The 22,985-nt window shown below is 40.5% G+C and overlaps 1 long non-coding RNA gene across 1 annotated transcript in view; it reads left to right on the top strand.

Annotated features, from left to right (window-relative positions):
• The window catches only part of LOC146833230 (uncharacterized), a 43,062-nt gene extending 21,387 nt beyond the window's left edge, over positions 1-21,675 (top strand). Inside the window, exon 3 of the long non-coding RNA XR_014960545.1 lies at positions 21,551-21,675. This is a non-coding gene — a long non-coding RNA (uncharacterized LOC146833230). The remainder of the gene's footprint in view (positions 1-21,550) is intronic.
• Positions 21,676-22,985: the final 1,310 nt, after the last annotated feature.

The raw sequence follows: 22,985 nt of genomic DNA, 5'->3' as shown, positions 1-22,985 counted from the left end.
AGAATAAGAAGACCCAACCAAAAGTACAGATCACCGGAATGGTCTTATGTGGCACTGTCTGAAGAAGGAGAAGAAGAAACAGTGACTCGAGATAATCCGGAGGGGATCTTGAGAAAAGTGGTTGAGGAAAAAGAAGGAATCTTAAAAGTTATTCTGACTGACATTGGAGAAGAGTCAGATGCACAAGATGTTGTTGATGATCTGATACAATTTGATGTTGCTGAAGAAGAAGGAGTGAAAACTGACGAATATCCAAATTGAGTGAACTGAAAAATCACTTGGAGGAAAAGTGAAAAGAGAAAGTCTGAAATTCAGTTGTCTGAAGTAATCCAAAGCATAACAGTAGTGGAGTAGTAGAGGCTAAGTCAAAAGACAAGGTCAAAGTAATAAAATGGCTAACATAAAGGATAATCAAAGTAGATGTGCCTTCTTTAAAAGATGGTGTAGAATGTGCTGCTGCTGTACTGGATTATTAATGCTACTATGGGGAGTTTTAGTTTTATTAGTTACTTTTAAAGTTACATTTGAGATGCATACAGAAAATATGACAGATATAGAGAAGAATTCGCAAAAAAAAGTTTTGAATAGAATTAGTAATACTTACATACACAAAGATAGGTCAATTAATAATTTTTCTAGTAATGTTTTTTCGAAGTTGTTGTACGAATATGTGAAAACAATGGAAGTAAGGGATTGCTACGTTTGTATGCAATTACCTGCATCCGTTTCAGAGGGTGTTACTTATCATTATTTGCCAGCTACATATGGTATTTCATGTAGTATATTAAGTAGTGTTTTTTATTTGTTAGGGAAAGTAGATTATAAGATGTCTAACAGAGATAGTATTTTTGGGCATTTGCCAATGAACAAAGAGCTGAATCCAGCTAAAGAAGCTAACACTTTTGGTGAAATTTTTATTGAAGAAAAAGGATTAACATTAGATTACATTTTTAAGAATAATTTAACTTGCAGTCTGAAAGAAGAGGAGAAAGCTTTCCTGGATATGGTAGAGGAAAGGAGATTGAACATGCATGAGAAAGCAGGGAAATATGAAGTGAGTGAAACAATTTGGGACATTGAGATGGGAAAAGAATTGAGAAATGGGGCTAGTCCAACTTTAGCTCTAGATGTACCACAAAAGGGTAAACTATGCATTACAAGAAGGAAATCCCAATATGATACATATTTTGTTGGGACTAGTGAGTGCCATGATACATACTTCATTGCAACAGGTTGGGGTTTCAGAGGTGGAGAAGATACAGTTTTCCCAGGAGTGTATTATGTTTGTGGGAACAAGGCTTATTACAAGTTGCCTGACCATTGGTATGGCACGTGTTATGTGGGTTTGGTCTTTCCAAAGATTTTTCATATAGATAAAATAACAGATGTAGAACATATTAATTTACTAATGCGTTTCAAGAGAGAAACCTGGTCTGAAATTGTGGGTGATATTTTTGGGGTTTTAATTCCAGCAGTGGGAATTTCTTTAAATGCTTATGGAATTCGGAAACTGTCAACAGTGGTGGATCGCTTATCGACAAATACCGCTGGGGGGTTTCTTTTAGTGAATACGGAATTAAGTGCCGTACGTGCCATGTCAATGCAAAATCGACTTGCCCTTGATATTTTATTGGCCAAGGAGGGTGGAGTTTGCGGAATGCTGAAAGTTCAACATTGTTGCACTTACATTCCAGATGAAAGCAAAGACCTGAAGGTCTATATCAAAAATATTACTGATTTGCATGAAGAATTAGTACCACTTGAAGCTGAGTTTATGGACTAAAATAGCTAATAAAGTGATAGCTGTTAAAGATTTTATTGCAAAAATAGGTAGTACTATTATAGGTAGAATATTGTTTCTTTTAACTTGCATAATTATTGCTTTATTGATACTGAGATTAGTGTGTGTGTGTTGTAAAAACAGGGGAGGGAAGAAATTGGATAAAGAGAAGAAAAACAAAAGGTTGAAAAGAGAACCACAAGAAATTGAATTAGAAGAATTGAGGGAGAGTGTTTATTTGGAAACAAAGAGGGATGATGAAAGAGTGACTGGTGTGTAGTGTTGTGTAATGAGAAAAAGACATTTCCGATTTCTCCTAAAACGGGACTAAATTTTCACGAATTTTTTTTTGGGTTTATTTGGTGATAAAATCACCAAAGGGGGGATTGCTAGAGCAGAGTTTTCAGTTTGAAAATAACTGGGTTTTGAAGCTCTGGTATGTCTATTTGTTATATTAATTTACTAATTATTAATTATTATTTGTCTTGTGTAAGTGTTTATACTTACTAATCAATTGTTTTAACAAGAGAGAATTACACGTGGGAATGCATAAGTGTGCTATTTAACAATAATGTGCATGTTTTCATGTTTAAACGTTGCTGAGTGCTGTTTATTTTTAAGCACGAAACGCTTTTCGAATTAATGCTTTTCTATGTTGCAAGAGCTAGATAATTGCATACACATAAGGGTATTAGTGGGGTTAACACTGTTCAATCACTGTGCTGTGGTAACGTTGTTTTTGTCTCTTTTAATTAAGATCGTCTATTGTGGCCTATTGTGGCCTAAATAAAGATGGCCGATACATAAAGCCTGGCCTCGAGTAGAATTCGTGACGAGAGAGAGCCTTGCTGAATATGGTCCTGAAGTCAGCTGACCACAGTCCTTGCTTTGCCTGATTGAAATTTTCCGTGAGGACAGCAGCAGTTTTGGGCGATCTCCAAATGAAATGAAGCGTCCTTGGCAGCTTTGGGAAACAAAGGAGCCTTAAAGAAAGACTCTGAACTGTGATCTCATTGCCGAGGAGACGTGGAAGTTATAAGATACAAATGTATTTTTTGGTTCCTGTTCCGTTATGTTTATTTTGTGATTTTTCCTGAGCGGAGATTTTTAAATGTAGCGATGCTACATCCTTTCCTTCTCGCTTTGCTCAGAGGTTTGACGGAAGAAGTTAATTACAAATTATGTTTTTCTTTGTTCGACTTGCTATAAGAATTGTTAGCCTAGAGAGGGCTTTGCCACTTGCCATTTGCCTTTTGCCGCGTTCCGAATCTGCGTTGGTGAGGATCGTTGCTGAGAGGACTTCGTCTTGAGAGACTTTACCAAGAGACTTGTCCTGACCCGTTCTGACATTTAGCTAGAATAGGTAACTATGAGAAAAATGATTTATTCTGATTGATTTTCTTTGACTAATTTTAGATAAGGCAATATAATTTGAATATGGTGTTGTTGGTTATTATTTCTTGTCAATTATTGAGTATCCTATTTTGATTATTATTGTATGGATTGTTTAGATTATGTTTAAGGGCAGTCTCAATAACCAGATCTTATCGACCCCGATATAGATGCAGGGTGTTTAGGAGTTTTTCTTTCCACAGGTTATTGCTGGTAGAGTATTTGAGCGTATGTTAGTGAAATGGGCCCTAGTGTATGAAGAATGTATGTGCGTGTAACTGTGAGATTACTCTATCTGTGGAAGTAGGGATATTATATACACCCTGATCTCTATCACTTGTCTCAAGAGGTGTCCTTTGCTTTATAGGGAAGTGCCATACCCTATGTGGGGTACTTGATGGCTGTTGTATAGCTGCTTTTCCTTGCACGAGAAGTTTCGTAGGCTCCCGCTGAGTCTTTTTCGAATCATTGTCTTCTGTCCCTCTGGGCCATACTGCATGCCGCCCACTTTGTCCCACTTTTCCTACTGTTGTAGGATGTCCTCTCTGGTGAGACCCACAGGGTTGGTGTGGTTCTCAGCTAGAGCTTCCACGCTGTTGTCTATGGTTGATCCGTAGCGCTCTCCTGCCTCTGTGGAGGCCCACTTCTCCACAGTGTTATTGGGTTTCTACCTGACTCTCCATGGCGTGCACTTTACGCTTTGGCTGTGTTCTTTCTTCTTGCGTTGCCTGTCTTATTAGTAGCACGTATCCCTTGGGGGCATGTTGCTCTATTCCGTTCATGAACAGTGTCTTCCATTCTCTGTGTGAGTACACACAGGATTTATTCGCTGGCACAGGGTGCCGGCGGTATACCTTGCGCCCCTGTCTTGAATGCGTTCTATCCCGGTGGTGTTGCCTGCTCTCCATTCCTGGTGTGGGGAAGTGCTTACGTCTTCTCTCATGGCTCAAGCCCTGTGGGTCTTTGCCTCTGGCCAGTGAAATGACCGCCAGCTACGTTTCTGCTGAGCTTGCCTTGTCCCTATTTCCCTATGCGCATCCCTGGCAGGGACTGTGGTCCCTTGCTTCTTGCCGTGCAGGGGTTCAGGTACTGCTGCTCCTGGTCTCTGCTGCTGTATTATGCTCACTGTGGTCTAGTGGTTACGGTCTTTGACTTTTACTCCAAAGGTTGTGTGTTCAACTCCAGGTGTTTTCACTGGTTGCGAGTTCTCATTCAACACTAAAGGCACTGTTGCCTTCTTTTCTGAATGCTTACGGTAGCAAGTCTTCTTCAGGATAGTCCTTGTCATTATACAGTGTCTGTATATGGCTGTATATACCCCTTTCTGCCAGACCTGTGTCTGTGTATTTCTCACTCATCCCTTCCCCGTCGGGGAGATTCTGTCGCTTGTTATGTGTCTTGACATTGTTCTGTCCCGCTATACTTAACACCGGTGCCGTTGGTACCTATTGTGTGGCCTCCTTTCTTTGGGGCATGTTCTTTGAGTTTTTCCCCTTGCTTTTTCACTGTTTGTTTGTATATACGTTTTGTCTATATTTATATATGTCCTGATATATACACGCAGCTCTAGTATCGGGGGTTTTGCCCCAGTGTCTGTCTGTCTCTCTCCCTCTCCCTCTCCCTCCCTCCCATATGGGAGTGAGCCCTCTGTGTGTCCCTGGCTTTGCCAGTTTTCCTTCACCGTTTGTACCTCGGGGTACGGTTGGCTGGTTGACTACCTGGTGCTGCGTCCGTCTCTCTTTCCCAACGCATGCTTGCCATTGTTGCTCTCATTCCTTGGGCTTTTGCATAGGTGTGGTGTAGTTCTCACGGTAAACACTGTCCCCTTGTGTGTATCCTGTCATCCACATACATTTATCTCCTGGTAGTCCTGGTTCTGTATATTTCTGCATGGTGACATCTGTCCCTTGACATTCCCCTTTTGGCAATTACTGTGGTGTATGTTGAGTTCAGTATCCCGTGCTCTCCATGCCACTGGCATTTGTCACCCCGAGTGGGACGGGTATGCTCAGACGTGAGTTCCGTGCTCTCCATGCCACTGGTCATTTGTTCAGTTGTGTGCTCTGAAGCTGTAATACTGTCTTGTCCCTTCTCTGGGACTATGTCTCTTGCAGATCCGTGGGATCTGGTGCTCAATTTAACTTCTTTTTGGAGACGTTTATACACTTCTTCTATTATGCACTGACCTTTCTGGTTCTGTGTTTCCTTTTGTCCCTGCCTGGATGAGGGAGGTCTCGTACCGTCCTCTGACGGGTTGTGGTGCCTTTGCCTCTCCTCCTTGCAGCTCCCTTACAGAGCTTCATAGATCTGGTGTCAGCCGTGCTGGCATTTGCTGTCCCTACCGTGCTTCAGTCAATGTTGTTGACGGATTAGTTCTCTTTGGAACTTGGTGGGGTTCAGTCGCAGACCCTCCTCTAATGGGGTATGGCTTTGGTATCTATTCTAAGTTAAGGAATCTGCTACTAGAAGTCACTATCAGATGAACGAGTTACTTACCTCTGGTAACTATGTATCTGGTAGACACAGTCTAGACGCAGATTCCTTAACGCCCACCCATCCTCCTTGTTCTGCAAGGAGCTTTTCAGGTTGGGCTTTACCCCCCCCCCCCCCTCTTTACAGGTAGCCTTTGTCTTCCTGCAGGGTGGTCTACTTCATCTCCCTCCAGGGGCAGGATGTCTTATTTTGTTTGTTCTCCACCCTTTCTCGTAACGAGGTGGTATGTTTCCATGTCCTCCATGCTCCTCCACCCTGCTTCTCCCAGTGTGGGGGTTACTCATGTTCTCCTACCCCCCCTTCCACCCTCGTTTTGACTATGCCACAGTCAATTAGTTTGGGGGTCTATTTGCCTGTGCTACAGTCAATAGGTCATTGATTGAGTGTATGGTTGCACATTCTCTGAGGTTGCTGAAATATGGTCACTGACCGCGAGTCATGTTATTCCACTCTTGTTGCCCTGGCAGTTATGTCCTGTGGTTGTGGTCTGCCCATGGTTGTTATGCTATTACTTTCCATTGCTCTTTTTGCCTCATAGGAGGGCATGGATTGTCGCTTCTGCGAGACTTTTTTGAGGGACAGGTACTCTGTTCTTTCCCTTCAGTCCCTTACAGTGTACAGTACTCTGTCATACAGGGTGATGTTTCTCCTCATTCTCTGTTCCTTGCCATTGTTGTTTAAAAGATTTTTGATCTTTTTTGGCACACTGTTCCCACACTCTCACAGTTTTTGTAGTGGCTCCGCTTTGTGGCGCGTAAAAGTTTCACAGTAGAAAACTGACGTCAGCACGCCGGGAGGGACGTATATGGCTCCATTGCCAACATATCGGTGGACGACAATCGGACAGAGCCACGCAGCGCCATCCCCCGGTGCGCAGGGGTACTGCTGAAGATTTTCTGGATCCAGTCTGACACCTGGGGATATTCTAAGTTAAGGAATCTGCAGCTAGACTGTGTCTCTACCAGATACATCGTTACTAAAGGTAAATAACTTGTTCTGTATTACAAGAACAAACAGGACATGCCTTAACATATTCCTACACATCTTTGAGAATGGTGTCCCACCAGAAATTTCTTAGGCATAATTCAAAGGTTTTGAGCATACAGGGATGTCGAGCTATACCTGAATCATGCCGCCATGCCAGGATTTGTTGTCTCTGTGCTTCTTGTGGAATTAATAGTTTGTTTCCATGAAAGATATCCATCTTTCATTGTGTTCTGGGGTTTTTGTAACTAGACTTGGTTGTTTACATTTTTCAACATTCAATAAAAAGGTGTCATCTTGAGTTATGGCTATAACATTGTCAGAGGGAACGATGCTTTTAGGCAATTGTCTTTATTTTTGCCTTCAACTAGTCTAGATAAGGTTTCAGATTGTATTTGTTTAAGTCCAAGACGGTGAAGCAAGTGACCCGTAAAGGGCCACTCCGGTCACCACTGACCACCTCTCAGTCTTCCGTACCAAATGAAGAGTCGAGAAGACAGTGGAGAATATATACCAATAACTGTTTATTCATATACGCTCAGAGCAGGGCCCCGTCTGCAGTCTTGAGAGAGTGCTACAGAGGGAACTTACTAATAGTAAGCATGGAGATACATTATGTACATTTCATGGTTAGATAAAAACATGCCCACAGTGGAATTTTCCAAGCAGATGTAACTGGACAGTGAAAGACAAAAAATGGTGTCTGCTTTTGTATCTTACACAACCCGGCACAGTCCAAGGCCGTTTACCCTGGACTGCAATCAAAATGCCAGACAGGTGGAAGAGGGCTTTATCTAGTGGGAAAGCTGTGCACTTGCACTAACAGTTCTTCATTGCAGAAACAAAACGTAGCAAAGGGCATTTCTCAGAACTAAGAAAGATTAGTTTCTATCAGCATACAAAAAGGAGTCTAAAAAGAAAATAGTGCAGCAAATGCCGACTAAAACTTGACATATCATAAGCATCAACAAGCCTAATCTAATAAACCCTCCTTTTAGCATGAGCTAAAAACTTTTTCTAAACTGGAAAAGAGTGATAGATGGGTCGCATTATTAGAACAGCATAAACTCATCAGAAGTTAACGGAGCCTTGAAATCGAGAAATGTAAGCAGAGTGAAACTATGGGCACTCCTTACAATCAGCATTAGAAAGGGTAACAGCAAGGGAGAGGAATTCTCAAATTCTCTCGTCAATATTTGAGATGATCAATGTCTTCCTGGAGCATCACAGCGGCATTTGTAACATGGGCTTATATTTTTTGTTTGGGTGTAAAAACAGAGGCATGATAAGAACAACAGCAAGGAAGGCATTGAATGAGGATGCAAGAAAGCACCAACGCCGCTATAAGATAAATAATTTCCTTAAGAATCCAACCTCAGCTGCTAAAAAGGGGCCAGGTCCGATTCCCACTTTCCATCCCCTTAACATTGTCAATGATATCCATGATGTGTTGCGTTATATTGTTTTCCATAATTTTTACACCAACCACACACTGGTCGCCAATCACTGCGCATACACCACCACTCTTAGCCAAGATAAAATTCACTGCTTATGTAGTTTTCTCCGAATACACCTGCATACTTTCTGAGTAGTGATGTTGAGCAGAGCCACCACTGTAGTATTGGATAGAATGTACAGCTTACACCCAAAATATTCTTTAGCTTTCTCACCCCTGGCCATAGCAGTACCATCCGGTGTGAAAATGGAGGAGAGGATGTATCCAAATGTAATACCATTACTATAGCTATTTACTTCCAAATATGTTACTCCTTCACAGAATTCTTTCGTTAATGTATTTTTTTACCCATCTTGTTTTGGGTCAAACATATTTACATGGCACACCCAAAGGCAGAATCATTCCAAGAGCCACATCATCAGTGCCAATATGGATGTTGGAATAAGTCCCATTAGACAAAATGTAAAACCCTGGATGTGCCTATATCGGCCCGCATAATCCACTGCAGCATATCTAGCTTCTTTTTATTGACTAGAGCAAAGATGTGTTTATATAGTATCATCCCTGAACAGTTGAAGTACAAAAAGGTATCCAAACTATTCACTATGGGGAAACAAGCAGGATAATAGCCAGCGTCTCGAGGTACTGTCAATGCCCTGTAATGCCAAACCACCAGCGTTGAATTCTGCGCTTCCATATAGAAATTATCACAATATGTATTGTCACAACCCGGATAACCCATCCACTTGGGTTTGTTATAATACCGACATGGCCCAGGATAACCAAATCTAAACATTCCCTTTACCTCGGCAAACTGATGTTGTCTAGGGTACGTGTAATTCACAAGTGATAGTGGGTATGCAGTCCAAAGACTAGTAACAGATCGAGTGGGATAGCAAGCAGTCCCTTTCCCAAAGAATCTCCTATGGGTCTCCACAAACACATTACTCGAAACAGCCCTTTTATAATACCCAGGGGAGGTGCCTTCACTCTTAGAATGTGTGGGTATACTATGTACATTCTCCTAAAATCACGATACCTCACATATTATTGCTATCATTGTTATAAAAAAATACCATATGCAATTTTACTCCAAAGGAACCAAGTCATACTACGTTGTATAGTGACAATTGGCTGCTCCTCCTCATTACCCTTCCTGCCAAAAGGATGCATAGCGAATTAAAGGAAGAAGATGCAAAGGAAATATGAATGTTCCCAGTGTCCGTCAGAGCCTCACTGTACAGGCTCCTATTGTCCATCAATTAGTTGGTGCTCTTGAGCACCGGCGGTGGAGCTTGCTCTGTCCTTATCTCTTTCCTAATCTATCCCACGCTGATAAAGGTGGTATACTCTGAGTATACTTCTCTAACTAATGTTCAAATGACAAAAGCAGATGCAGAATTTTCACTTGTTTCGATCCCTCGTTGGTACTGCTACTCAGTACTTTCCTACCTTTGTACAGTCCATCCCTAATCTTTTTTCTCCTTAGGCTTGATGGACCTCGTCCGAGGACATACATTTTACCTGGCAGCTCCAGGCACTGCATGATTACTGAACAGAGAGCCCTGGATAGCTTGTATTTCTGGTAGGACAGCCTTCTTCAAAACATCGTCATTTTCCTTGTCTGGTTGGGTCCAGATTAGTTGTGTGTTGCTAAAAGTCACAGATCTGGGCACTTGCTCACATTCGTCTCCTATTCCCTTCTTGACCCACTGGTCATAAGGCAAAGGTATTCTTTTGCAGTGGGTTGCATGAACCCAGTTCGTCCAACTAGCAACCTTTACAGCCGTCTGTATAACCAATAAAACCTTCTCAGGACATTTCCATCTGGGCTCCAAACTTTTCTTCCTCTAGAAATTTTTCACCAGCACATAATCCCCAGGCAGAATGTTGTGGCCAGGTCCCTCTGGGCTTGGAGGTAAGGAGTCTCGCACCTGTAGGTGAATGGAACGCAAACTTTCTGTTAACTATCCATGGTAATCAAGCAACACAGGATATTCAAGATCTGAAAAATTCTTAGGCCTCGGGACACCCCAGACATTTGCTGGGCATCCAAACACAACCTCAAATGGGGATAACCCAGTTCTAGAATGAGCTGTAGTTCTAGTTGACAAAAGAGCTAACAGAAGAGCATCTGGACATTTTAACCTTGTCGTTTCCTGAATCTTTGCCAATTTCAGTTTGAGCGTAGCATTGTACTTCTCAACAAGACCCGCTGACTATGGGTGATTGGCAGCATGACATTTCTGTTTAATGTGTAAACATTCACAGATTAACCTAATCACTTTCCCATTAAAATGAGACCCGTTGTCACTCCAGATAATTCGGGGCATTCCGAAGCGAGGAAAATACTCTTTAAGGAGTACTTTCACAGTTGTGGTGGCCTTATTGTCCTTAGTGGGATAAGCCTCCACTCATTTACTGAACGTGCATATAACCACGAAGAAATACTTGAGATTGTTACAACGTTCCAGCTAAATAAACTCCATTCGAATGGGAATGTAGGTTGTGCAAAATTACTGGATGGTGTAGGGATACCCTTTCCTGGATTGTGCTTCATGCAAAACATACAACTTTTCACCAAATGTGCAGCAGTTTTGGAAGTGTTATCATTACACCAAACCGGGGCCAATAGTTTACAAATGCCGTTTGCACTAATATGAGCCGGACTATGAGCCATTGTAATCACAGGAAGCACCTACCCATCAGGTAACCTCCATTTCTGCTCTGCAGACTTGTCAATCCAACACCCTTCTTCATTTAACTGTGCTGTACTTGCCTGCCATGCCGCTAATTCTACCATTGTGGCCTCACTTTGTATTTCTTTCACACTCAAACGTATTTCCAAACATGGCGTTCTTGGGGACCCATCTAGCTGGACCTGCAACAAATATTCTCTTCATCTTATTTTGAGCAGTTTCCTTAGCTACCTGATCTGCGAATGCATTCCCTCTAACCACATCATCTGTCACTTTTCTATGGGCGCTGCACTTCACAATCGCTATTCTCTTAGAGATTGTTAGTGCAGATAACAATTGCAGTTTGAGATGTCCATGTTGTATCTTAGTGCTATGGGAAGTAAGGAACCCTCTCTCTGCCCACAGTTGCCCAAAATTATGTGCGATCCCAAATGCATATTGGCTGTCTGTATAAATACTGACAACCAATTCTTCACTCAATTCACAAGATCGTTAAAGGGCAACAAGATCTGTGGCTTGAGCTGACTGATAGGAGACTTGTGATATCTCTACCACTGTGCGCAACGTAGTGATAGCATGAGCTGCAGTAGTGGTGCCATCTGGTAATTTAAAAAAGAGCCATCAACGTATTGTTCTCCTTGGGGGTCAGATAAGGGGACATCAGTCAAGTCTACCCGTCCTTTCGTCTATTCCTCTGTTCGGAAAATACTATCATGTTTGTCAACTGCATCATTCTCGGAAAGGGAGGGGTAGTATCGTGGCTGGATTCAGAGTGGCACATCTTTTGATTGTGATATGCTTAGTAAACAACGTCAATTCATAGTCGGTAACACTTGCACTGTGAGGTGCTGTGTCCTTGTCTTATTCAAAAGTGTGTCCACAGCATGGGGTACCATGACTGTGAGATCAGTATCGAGTACGAGTCCAGCCGGTTGTCTGATGGAAGTGGCCAGGATTAATTAGGAATTCACTGTCAACAGTAGAAAGTAATGCCTTTAAAAGCGCGCACATCCTTTTGAGTTTGTGGAAGGGGCATTTTAATGATGGTGCTAATGCTATCTGGTGTTGACCTTCTAGCTTCTTTCGACAGTAGGTGACCTAAATAGGTAACCTCTTGTCAACAGTACTGGAATTTCGAAAGAGAGACCTTATGTCCATGATGTGCCAAATGCAACAATAATTTCACCGTACTGTTCTTACAACCTTGTTCTGTTACAGAAGCAATTAACAAATCATTGACATACTGTACCAATACATTACCTGGAGAAGGTGAGCGCGAATCCAACTGACTTTTTAATGCTTGGCTATAAATACTAGGACTTTCAGTATAGCCTTGAGGAGCATGACAATCTGAAACCTCTGCCAGCTAGTGTAAATCCAAACAAATACCTACTATCTGGATGTATAGGAATGCTAAAGAATGCATTTTTCAAATCAATGACTGAGAAAAACTTAACGGTAGATGGAATCATAGTTAAAAGTGTGGTGATATTAGGAACCACTGGGAATTGCAGGACGACTATTGTATTAACCTCTCGTAAATCAATCACAGAACGATGTACATCATCAGCGTTATCAGAGGAATCTGAGTGTGCCTTTTTTAGGACCGGAAGAATAGGACTATTACACACGTTGCCTGTAGTTTCTTAAACAACTCCCTTGCATATTAAATCCTGGACAATCTGAAGAAGGGCTCATTCTCCTGCCGGTGGTATTTTATTCTGAGGAATGCGAGGCAATGCAACATTATCCTTGACCTGTATAGAAACAGACGTTATATGCAATAAGCCTACAGTGGTGTCACCGGTGGCCCATAACGTAGGCGGTATTTGATTAAATTCAGGCGGAAGTGGGGCATCTTTAGATAGACACTTTCTAGTACCCACGTCCGGACCCATTGTAATATAAACAGCATCAGGGGAACAATAAATAGTAGCGTGCACCTTCTTTATTAAGTCCAAGCCCATCAAATTCTCACCAAAATTAGAAGTCAAAAGAAATGGAGAGTCCACAGTATAAGGACCAATGGTAAGAGCAAGGGGGCACGAGATAGGTCTTACAACCGGTACTCCTGAAAAACATTGTTATGACCAGTCAGGGCCGCCCCATGGACCATATGTCGGGATACAGAACTCTTTATAGCACCTGTGTCCACCAAAAATGCCTTCGTCTATCCTTGTAAATCTACCTTGACATAAGGGCCACGCTGATCTACAGGTATGTGAACTGGTCCTTTACCTTGTCCCTTGCTGAGCTAGCTATGAGGCATGCCTCTCGCATCATCAGTCATAGTCGTCATTGTAGTACTGTTCGTCCCTAGGGTCATCAAAATAATTGTCAAAACGGCCCACAGAGGCCGTATTGTTTTACTGTCTGTCAGTCCCACGACCCCTATTTCCAGAACCCCTTCTTCTAGTGGACGAAACTTTTGAAAAGTACGGGGCACTGACTGCACCAGTGACCTTCCTCTGTCCAATAAGCACACTGATTCTGTTCCAAAGGTGTCATTGGAGGCTGTCTAGTACATGGGAGTTGTCGTTGGGTTCCCCGTCCTCTAGTGTTACATATGCCTGCTGCAATAATACCTTTGTCTTCAGATCCTTATGCTTCTGGTCATTTTTGTCTTTTTCTTCATTGTCTCTATGCTCGTAATATTGGGCCATATTTAAAATAACAGAAGGAGAGGACATGGACCAGGTGCTTTCAGATGCTTGAAGTCTAGACATTATTTTGGGGAGGAGATTAGTGACAAACCTGTTAACGAAGAAACGGACTCCCCATTCCGTAGACATATCCTACCCACTGTAATCCAGGAACGTTTCTTCAAACCTGGTGAAGAAATTAGACACATTTTCAACTTTCTTCTGGCGACAGGCAGTTAATCTTTCGCCACTAACTTTCTTAAGCGGAATAAGAGTATGCATGTATACCATTATACGACCAGGCAAGGCAAGTAACTCAGCACGTTGTTTATCTCCCGCCTTCCTATCCCGGTCATAGAATTATTTTGATATTGGACACTATAATATTCACTGTCCACTGCTAATCTCGTCCCATAATGCTTTGTAGGGCCTTTGGTTGGCATTGTATTTTTGCCCATAACTGTGCTTGGGGTGGTCCTAGGAGGAAGGGACCTCCACTGAATCGTTCACCAGCATGATATGGTCGTTGTGTTCAAGGCATCTGCTTGGTCCTCCCCCTAGGTTAGGGGGGACCCCAAAATCATCACCTCTCTCATTGCCTCATAGTTTCATTCTCAAAGTTCACTTTTGTGAATTGGTTCTATGCTTTTTAGCATGTAAAATTGCTTAATCAAAGAATTTGTGGGTGGTGTTGATTTTGCTGCTACGCTACTTGTTTTAGCACAGTTTTTGCACTGTGCCACGTGCATAGTAGCACAAACTATGCATGCTTCGTGGGCGTAGTGTAGTATTACGCCCAGGGTTATTTTCCACTCACCTTCTGTTACACGTATGAGATGGTAAGCACCAACGAGATCCAGTTTGGTGTAAATGGTAGCCTTATTCATTGCGCGGTAGTGAAGGCTAAGATAGCCATTTATTTTGCTACAGAAGAGAGGAGAGGAGACAGGCGAGGTTGAATGACTAATAAATGCTATCTCTAGCATTTCGTCCAATTATTTTCTTAAGTACAGTCTCTCTGGTTCAGTGAGACCATAGATTCTACTGCATAGTAGTACAGCACCTGGAATCATATAAAATCTTCAATCATACACCCTGTGAGGTGGTAACTGGGTGTCTTGAACTGGATCAAAGACGTCAGAGAAGTCATGATATTCTTTTGGCAACTGAGCAGAAGGTGCTATCTGTGTGCTCGCACAATGTAATGGGGTAATGGGATCTTGAACCTCTTGGTAGCAATGTTTCCTACAAAATTATGAATAAAAGGTGACAGTTCATTGCACCCAGTTGATCTTGGAACTGTGTAATTCTAACCATGGAACACCAAGTATAACCCTAAATGTTGGTGTATCTATGAGGTCAAAGAGAGTCTGTTCCATATGACCGTTTTCACTAACGAAAGTTAATGGTCTAGTATGAAAACGAATAAGCCCTGACGAAAGAGCAGAAGCATTGACCACTCTTACTGGGGTTCACTGATGGAATATTGATGGCAAAAATATTGATGTTCAAAATATGGAAAAAAATAAATAGACTCCAAAAATATCGACTCCTATTCCTACACAGGTAGGTACAAACATATTGAATCCAAAATAGATGTAAAAAAATGTCGATTTATATATATATATATATATATATATATATATATTTATTACCTACTGGCGGTCGCCAGTAGGTAGTTATAGTTAGTACCACGTTTCCATAGGAAATCCGCAACATTCTATTTTGAATAACTTTTGCGCTGGTAGACGAATCCTCGCGAATTTTTCAAAATAGGTGGGGCGCTCCGCTCCGCTCCGCTCCTACCCTGAAAGTCTCGGGGGGGATTCGTCAAGCGCGGGCTGAGATAAAAGGGGGGTCCCAAAACGCGTTTTTCCCATGCATTTTTCCATAGGACCTTTAGACACAGCTACAGCCCGAACGGCTGAACAGAATTACTTGAAATTTGGCAGAGAGGTAGACCTCAGGTCAAGGAAGTGCCTTTTGTAGGTTTGGTGTAAATCTGTTTAGTAGATTCTGAGAAAATAGCCTTTAAATCAATATATATATCTGAGCCAGCTTACGGTGCGTTTACGGTGCGCTTACCGTACGCGTACGGTGACGTGCGCGAGCGCGATTCTGATTGGCTCTTAGATCTTAGTAAACATTCGATTCGGCCGAAACCAGGAAGCGGCGGCCGCCATTTTCTCTCTCGCACTCTGAGTGGGGCAGCATAAATGAAGCCCAAAAATGTGTAAAGGGGCAGTTTATTGAGATAATATTCACCCAGCAGTGGTATACGGGCCCCCAAACAACCCCCAAGGCCAAAAAACAATTTTTTTTTTTTTTCGAAAAATCGCCGATTACGCTTACCGTACGCGTACGGTAAAAATTGGTTTAAAAAAAAAAAAAATTATCCACACTCTCCCCACCCCAAGTGCAAATGGTGCCCTAAGGGCACCATTTGTGCATGGCATATCAAACAAATGAAAATAATAAACAAAACATTTCACAACGATGCGCATAATATGTCCCCCATGTGCGCACCGTGCGCGAAGCGCGTCGTGCGTACATGGCCCATCCCGCATAATGTGGGCGCGCACCGCGTGACCACCGTGCGTGCATGGCGCTAACTGCGTAAAGTGGGCGCGCGGTGCGTGAAGCGCACCGCGTGCTCACTGTGCGCGCACGGTGCGCGAAGCGCACCGTGCGCGCACGGAACGAACTGCGTTAACTGGGCGCGCACGCCACGAATGGCGTAAAGTAAGTTAGCATTTAAAAAAACGTACAAATTCACTGAAAAAACCATAGGTTTCACACACGTTATAGTTAGGAATTAGCATTTAAAAAACCTTGCAAATTCACTGAAAAAACCATAGGTTTCACACATGTTATAGTTAGCTGTACATTTTACTGATAAAAAACCAATGAAATTCCCCCGTTATAGTTACTGTAGGCAACTATAACTCACGCGACCGTAATCCTCTGCTGATGACATATGTGTCTTTATGAAAAAAAAATATTTGTAATATATGTATAGCTAAAATTTAATGGAAGAAGACATGGGCAAATAAGTGTCTAAATACAGTATTAGCATCAGCAGAGGATTACGGTCGCGTGAGTTATAGTTGCCTACAGTAACTATAACGGGGGAATTTCATTGGTTTTTTATCAGTAAAATGTACAGCTAACTATAACATGTGTGAAACCTATGGTTTTTTCAGTGAATATATATATATATATATATATATATATATATATATATATATATATATATATATATATATTGATCCCAAGTTTGCACCAAAGGCCAGGTCACTCGCAGGCGGGTGCTATCTCGTGGCGGTGCTCCACGTACAAATACTCCAGCTTCCCAAACTTTGTTATTGTTGACAAAGTCAAGCACTCACGGAGGGGGTTTGTATCGGCTCTTGTTTAATTAGCAGATGAACCAAACAGAAAAACAGACGCGTTTCAGAGATTCCTTCATCAGTGTCACTGATGAAGGAATCTCTGAAACGCGTCTGTTTTTCTGTTTGGTTCATCTGCTAATTAAACAAGAGCCGATACAAACCCCCTCCGTGAGTGCTTGACTTTGTCAACAATAACAAAGTTTGGGAAGCTGGAATATATATATATATATATATATATATATATATATATATATTATACCAAATGAATTGCGGTTCTGCTGGCGTGCTGCCAGATCGCTGGTGGTGCACACAAGGTAGCGCTACCGCCAGCGCTAGAAATGTAAATAAATATCTCCAAAACCTTCTATAGTAAAGGAGCCGGCACTAGTCATCATGGGTTTGCTCCCGTTTATTATGTCAATCACATTGGACACAAGAAACAGAACAGGCACTGGAGGGACGCGTTTCGGCAGACACGCTGCCTTTCTCAACCTAAAATGCGCCATATTGATGCTCATTTTAAAATCTCCATGACACTAAAAATAGATGATGCACTATTGTCTCCAAGAGCGTGCTGCTCGACAACAAGCTCAATGTTGAATATAAATATCCAAATGAAAAAAGGAGAAAGGGGCTCACAAGGGCGTTTGTTTTCATGCTATATATATATATATAATAAAATATTATATATTAAATATTAATAATTTTAGCGAGATAAATTAAATGTAATATAGATTAACAAAATATAACAAACTTAATTTGAAAAAGTTACACAAACATAATAATTTATACATATATACTTAATGTAAAATAATTAATAAACTATTCTTTAATTTGTTTTACAACTTTAAAATTATATTAAAAAATGCATATATCAATAATTTAAATTATTTAAAAAAAACATTCTATAATTAATTAAAACATTAAACTATTTAAAATTATTTAAACTTATATTTCCCAATACAATCAGTGCAACAGTAGGGAAAATGTTGGATGGTAAAATAATTACATTTACTATTCCAACTCCAGTGAGTGCAAAAATAGGGAAAGTGTTGGATAGCGAAGGGGCACAAATTACTATTGCCACTCCAGTGAGAGCAACAGTAGGGAAAGTGTTGGATAGCGAAGTGGTAAAAAATACTATTCCAACTCCAGTGAGAGCAACAGTAGGGAAAGTGTTAGATAGTGAAGAGACAAAAATTACTATGCGGACTCAGTTAAAACAAAAATAAAAATGATTAAAAATTATAAAAAATATCATACAAAATAAACAATATTTAGAAATGAAAAATCAAATATATTAAATATATTGAAAACTATGATGATTAAATATAAAAAAGCTACAAACAATATACAATATAAAATGATAAATACATTTTATTAAAACAAATCTTTTAAACAGAAAAATATTTACAAATGAATACATAAATATATTTATTATATTTCCTACCCTATAACACAACACCAATAACAAAATACTTTTAATTACATTTTTCTAAAATTAACATAATTATTCATCAAATTTAAAAAAAGGTTAATAAAAAACGAATAAGCATTAACTTACTACACGCACTTTAACTCTATAATATCCACAACACACACACAAATGAAACATCTAAAGTAATAAAACACAATTAAAACGTATTTATAAATTAAAAACTATTACTATTAACAGCTAAAAATGAAGTCATTAAAATGTATTTAATACCCACCCTTTACCCCTTTAAAAGTAAAAACGGACAAAATAATAAACAATTATCCAAAATACATATCAAATAATTACCATTAATTATATATTAATAAATTAAATACAAATTACTTTCCACCCTTTACTACTATAAACACCAAAACGCACACCTAAAATTAATTACACAATTTCCATAATTAAGAATTACTTAATTAAAATTAACAGCCAATTATTAATCCATCATCTAAAAATAAATTACTTACCACCCTTAACACCACAACACACACCTAAAATGAATTAGTTACCAGAATTAATGACCAATTAATTAAATTAACCAATTATTAATTAAATAATAAATTACTTTACGCAGTTAACACTATAACATCTCAATTAAACAAATATCTTAAGAAATAAAAAATAATCAATAAATGTAATATAATTAAATTACTTCCCACCCTATTTCCCTATAAACCCACAACCTGCTACGGAACTAAAAACGCAAAATTCAAATCAAAAACTACAACTAAAAATTTAACACGCACATTAAATATACAAACAATTCTTACACAAACCATACAATACATACATATAAAATATATACTAAAATACATAACATTAATAAACAATATTTTTAACAAATATATTTTTGCAAATGATATTAAACACTTAGATATTTTAAAATCAATATTACTTGCCTTAAGTCGATAATCTTGACCACGATAGTCTTGCTGTCGATATTTCTGACCCACGATGTTTGAAACTCGATATTTTTGATTCGATGATTTGTCTCTGCACCTCTTACTGGTTCAGGTTCTGCCTTGGTCACATGTGGTATTCCTAACCATTTTGCTAAACTCAAATCAAGGAAATTACCAGTGGCACCAGAATTGATCAAGACAAAGACTGTCTCTGTTGTGCAGAAATAATAAAGGTAATCCTGATGGCCATGTGTCGTAGTATGTGATTGACAACTTTGGTGAGATCTGGGACTCTCTTACTCTCAAAGGGACGATCTTAACTCCCTCAGAGAATTAGTTTCCCGGTTCTAACTAGTTGGTCTATGTTTGCTACTATCTTTTTCTTTTTGGGTTTTATTGAACGTTCTCTAGCAAAATGCCAAGACTTGCCTCAATATAAACAAAGGTTCCCTGTGCAACGTTGTTCTCTTTCTTCAGGAGACAATATACCTTTTAGTCCTCCAATTTGCATGGGGTCAGAACCATTTTATCATCAGTTTCTTTTTTATCTGCTTTCACAATGACCACTCTTGGTTTTCCTCGTGTCTTATATTTTCTCTATCCTAACCTATGATCCAATTGTACCACAAAATCCATGAATTCTGTATAGTCTTCAGGCAAATCTACGATATGGGCTAGTGAATTTTTTAGATCATCCCTAAGTTTTCTATAGAAAAAAGAGGTATGCTTCTCTTCTGGCCAACGTGTTTCAGAGATTAATCAGTTAAAATTTGTTATATAGGTAAGGAGACCCTTGGAACCCTGACATAAGGTTAACAACTCGTTCTCACTAGATTGGATGAAAACGTGACATACTGAAAGACGTGTCATAGCATTCCTAAAAGCAACAACATTATTCAAAAGGATGTCATTATTTTCAATCAAAAGCATCTACCAATTTGCAGCTACACCACCTAGATAGGAAATAATGAAGGCAATTTTGGCTCCATCAGTAGTACAAATTTGGGGCTTGCAGAGGAAATGTAATTGACATTGACTCATAAATTAGGCAAATCGAGTACTATCCAAAGTAAAACGTTCGGGATCGGCCAGAGGAACTGTATTGGGTGTTACTACAGTCACTTGAAGATTTAGCTCAGGACTTTGGGTAGAAGAGACTCGGGGAGCAAAGGTAGTGGGACCAAACTTCGGTGGAGCTAAAATGGGACGAGGTTCTTGCACCTTTGTTTCTCTCCATTGAGTGAACTCTGACCTACTTTTTATTTCCTCCCTAAGTGTGAAATTAACTTGTTTTAATTGTTGTGTTTCTAAATATAATGTGCAAATTATTTCAGTTAGATGTGTGGTGTGGGAGGAGTCTTGAGAGAGATTTGTGTCTTTAGTCATTGCCAAGAAAGAGCCAATTATTGTGGCTTAGCCTTCTGTTATGACAAGCCACTCACATGAACTCCAGGTTGTTTCGCTTTGGTGACGACTATTCCCTAATCCCAATGTGAACTGATGGAATGGCAGTTTAGATAAACACACTGCCGCTCCAAAAGTTCTCAGGGGGAAAGGGAATTGGGATGAGAGACAATAGAAAAGAAAGGGAGAAATACCGGAGTCTCTTGTTGTGCTGGACAGGACAGTCTCACTGAGATTCTGGAGGAGCTTTTGGCATTCTGGGTGTGAACTAGCTTCTACAGGAGATGTTTTTTCTCTATTGTGTTCCACTTTGGTTTTATTTGGTTACTGGATTAAAAGCACATGCATTACCAAACTAAAATACCCGGAGTACCTCAAACACTTATGTAACATATCCTACCTAGATTTGCGAAATAAGGCTTTTAACAGTGGGAAGTCTGTTTGTTCTGAGAAGTTCGCACTAGACTAGCAAACATTGAGGCAGTTTTTTAAGGTATCATAAGAATAATGTGAACAGAATATATGCATTAGTAAACTTTAGCAATATATTCCCATTGTGACATCATTAAACACAACAAGTTTTTATACACGTACTGTACCTAAAATAGTTCTGCTAGGCACTTTTGCGAAGTCATTAATAAAGATAGAAATATAAGAGAATACAATGTGAGAAATTGTCTTAATAGTACAATATTTTTGCTTGCATCAATAACTATTGTGCTCAATAACTATTGTGTTCAGAGTGCACATGAGTTCAATGATAGTCTATTGACTTGTCCTGCTTGTCGCAAATTTACGGATTTCATCTTCACCACAAATTCTAGCTTGTTTTGAGCTCACTGGGTTTTTGTCCTCTGGTTTGTTTTTACCTTGAAGAAACTGTTCTGCTGCTGATGTTCCTTTTGGTTGTGTTTCTATTACAGGTTCTGCGGTAGAAGTCACAGGTGTGGAAGGCAGTGAAGAACAGGTTCAGAGGCCGCCAAGAGACGTCCGGTCGCGGAGGCGGAACGCCGAAAGGAGCTGTCAGGGGAGCCGAGGAACCGGAGTCAGGTAAGTGCTTCAATTCAGCAAGGCTAAGCATCCGTGCGGGGAGCATTTTAAATACCCTCACCACTAATTTCCCTACACGTGTTGCACATTGCAGTGCTTGACAGTTTACACGCCATTACGGTAACAGTTTACTAATGTATCTAGAACTGCTGGTTTGGGAGAGGGAAGCATGTATCTTATTTACATACTTTTACATGTGCCTAAGTGAAATACAGTGGTTTAGATGATCATGATTACATCCTTTATACAGTAATAACAAGAACATATACTTAAGGAATTTAACAGTTGTGATAGACATTGCACTTAATCAATCTTTTCTCCAGCATTTTCTTTTAATGAATGTGAGTTCACAACACTCTACTTCGGGGTGGGGTGTGTAAAGATTTGGTAGTGCCCATAACACCAGGTACCATGAAGTGATGGTTTTAAGGAACACTACTGCCAAAGTGGTAGCTAGTGATCTTTCCCAGGATTGGATTCCAGCAGACAGTGGTTCTGTCCGATCCCCTCAAGTGGAAGTGGGATCTCCTCTTGCCATACTTATTGTTTGCTTACAGGGCGATACTGCAGAAAGGAGTAGGGTTCAGTCCCTTTGAACATTTTTGGGCTTCCTGTCTGAGGTCCACTGACTGTGGTCAGGGAGGCTGGGAGGGCAAACCTAAGTCCCCTACCTATGATTTGGTGAACTATGTCCTGGGTCTCCGTAGAGTGATGGCCCAGCTCATGAGTAAAGCACAGAATAATCTTCAAGCCAGTCAGGAGCTGATGGATTGATAAGGCGAGAAGGGTATGCTGGACCTGGAAGTGTGGGTACTAAAGCCGATTTGTCACCTGGCTCTGGAGGACAAGTGGTATGGCCCCTTCAAAGTTGTTAGGAAGATTCCTGGTGTCATCTATTAAGTTGACATAGGTGCAGCAAGGGAGCCCCATAGGGTGTTCCATGTTAATCCGCTAAAGCTGCCTCTTCAAAGGGAATACAAGTTTTCTTTGCATGCAATGGCTGAAGAAGTGGAAGCGGAGAGTGAGCCGCTCCCTGACTTATTGCAAGGTGATGAGAAGGATTGTTCAGTTGAGAGTGTTAAGCTTGCCTATGAACTGACACCTGAATAGCAGGTGGAGGGTAAAGAGCTGCTGGGGAGACTTTACTATTTCTTTCCACTTACCCCTGGGCTGACGCTTGTTTGGGGTCATGGCATAGACAAATGGAACACCCTGCCTGTTAAAAGCAAGACATACAGGATGTCAGACCAGGTCCAAGAGTGCATCAAGACTGAAATGGTCAAGATGTTGGACATGAGTATTTTTTAG

Source organism: Triturus cristatus, chromosome 4_2 (genome assembly GCF_964204655.1).
Source record: "Triturus cristatus chromosome 4_2, aTriCri1.1, whole genome shotgun sequence".
Classification (NCBI taxonomy): domain Eukaryota; kingdom Metazoa; phylum Chordata; class Amphibia; order Caudata; family Salamandridae; genus Triturus; species Triturus cristatus.
Note: the sequence above shows the minus strand (reverse complement) of the source record. Positions and strands in the feature narration are given on the sequence as shown.